This window comes from Sardina pilchardus, chromosome 3, assembly GCF_963854185.1.
Source record: "Sardina pilchardus chromosome 3, fSarPil1.1, whole genome shotgun sequence".
NCBI lineage: Eukaryota > Metazoa > Chordata > Actinopteri > Clupeiformes > Clupeidae > Sardina > Sardina pilchardus.
In genome coordinates, this window is record NC_084996.1 from 21,218,845 (window position 1) to 21,221,344 (window position 2,500).

Below are 2,500 nucleotides of genomic sequence, written 5' to 3' on the forward strand. Positions count from 1 at the left end.
CCTTACTTGAGAGTGAGGAGTGGTAGATGGCCTACCACCCCTCTGGCGGCCTGGCCTGGAGAGTTGAGGGAGAACTGAACACTAGTCCACACTACTCAGGTGTCTAGTACACTACCCAAGTGTCTAGTCCACACTACTCAGGTGTCTAGCACACTACCCAAGTGTCTAGTCCACACTACTCAGGTGTCTATGTCTAGTACACTACTCAGGTGTCTAGTACACTACCCAAGTGTCTAGTCCACACTACTCAGGTGTCTAGTACACCACTCAGGTGTCTAGTACACCACTCAGGTGTCTAGTACACTACCCAGGTGTCTAGTCCATACTACCCAGGTGTCTAGTCCACACTACCCAGGTGTCTAGTCCATACTACCCAGGTGTCTAGTCCATACTACCCATGTGTCTAGTCTGCACTGCTCAGGTGTCTAGTCAGCACTACCCAGGTGTCTAGTCCATACTACTCAGGTGTCTAGACCACACTACTCAGGTGTCTAGACCACACTACTCAGGTGTCTAGTCCACACTACCCAGGTGTCTAGTCCACACTACTCTAGTCCACACTACCCAGGTGTCTAGTCCACACTACCCAGTTGTCTAGTCCACACTACCCATGTGTCTAGTCCACACTACTCTAGTCCACACTACCCAGGTGTCTAGACCACACTACTCTAGTCCACACTACCCAGCTGTCTAGTCCACACTACTCAAGTGTCTAGTCCACACTGCTCAGGTGTCTAGTCCACACTACTCAGGTGTCTAGTCCACACTACCCAGCTGTCTTGTCCACACTACTCAAGTGTCTAGTCCACACTACCCAGGTGTCTAGTCCACACCACTCAGGTGTCTAGTCCACACTCAGGTGTTTCGTTTCAGATGAAACAATATGAAACTGCTTCCAATGGCCACATATTCATTTCACAACTCCAGCTTTTGCACACATTTGAAAAATGCTTCATTTGTGTGGTCACGTGATTTGTGCCAAACATCCCAACAAGTCCATCTCAAAGCACCACTTGGTGCAGACATGGTGTTTGAGGTGGCCATCAAATGATAGGCCTGGTTTGGGGGTGTTGTGGCGCAACGGGCTACTTTTGGGTTGCGTTTGGTCACATGCTTCCTGTCACTGTTCTTGACATCAAGGCAGCACTGCCTGGAAGGGTTAGGGTTAAGGCTAGGGTTAGGGTTAGGTGCCCTTAAGTTGACAGTGGGAGCCCAAACGACCATCAAGCACCCCAAATCCATGTGGCTGCAAGAGGAGGCAGCAAGCGTCTTGATAAGCGTTTTTATTCATACCTTGATTTATATAGCATTCCAGCCCTTATGTCCAGGGCCGGCCCAAGCCTTTATGAGGCCCTAAGCAAAATTTCGTTTGGGGCCCCCCATACCACTACCTCAGCACCAGATGCTTCATCATCCCATAGGCTACACTGTGTGTGTAACATACCCACTATCATTACCATAATTTGTAATTTACTTACATCATACCGGTGTCATTCAAGTTGTTTTTAACATTACCAGAGTAGCAAACTCACAAAATTGTTCTAGTTGTTTTGCATTTTTAAATAGAGTGGGGTGTAAATGTGTGCAAAATTAATTACACTATTTGAAAGTAACATCAGCAGACAAGACACTGTATTTACAGTAACAAGTTAACCAGTTTAATTTCTTTAGTTTTTCAAATTCAGAACAGACGTTCAAAGTTGTGCAAAATGTGCAATATGGTGGTGGTGTGGTGTGCTGTGTCTCGTCTTCCAGCTTCTTCTTTTTTCTTTTCTCGGCTCCAGAGGGATAGCTCCTTTTTTGAGACATAGTTAAGTGGCAACGAACTTCCACTTGTTTCACATGATGACCGACAACCACGCCAGCGGTGTATGATATCTGCATGCCCAACGGTGGCAGCAACCAACAGCAGGAATCAATTTTGAGAATAGGCCTATAGTATTTTGCGAATTGTGAAAATAAAATTCAAATCACATGTATATGTGCAATACCATCTCGTTTCTATTATTCAATGATATTTTTTATTTTTATTTTTAAAAATATATATATTATCGTGATCTTTTGGTGCTCTTGGGGGCCCTCTGGTGGCGTGGGGGCCCTAAGCGACCGCATAGTTCGCTTATCCCTTGGGCCGGCCCTGCTTATGTCCATTGAACTAATGCATCATTTACATTTCGAAACCCTTATCAAAAATCCTATGGGATTCCAATCAGACTTTGGAACCAAAATCCAAAAAGATTCCAACATTAATATTACTACTACTAATGTTGGAATCCTATAGGATTTTGGCTCCAAAATCTGATTGGAGACTATAGGATTTTCTTTGCAACATTTCGGAAAACTACATATAATATTAGTTATATTTTACCCTAATTCACTTGTGTATAAAAATGCTGCTTTGGTCCAAAGTGTCCCCAACAAGTTGTTAAGCTACTTGACTATTTAGGAATACTGAGATCCAAAACCTACATTTGCTATGGGGTCCACGAGGGGGAGACCT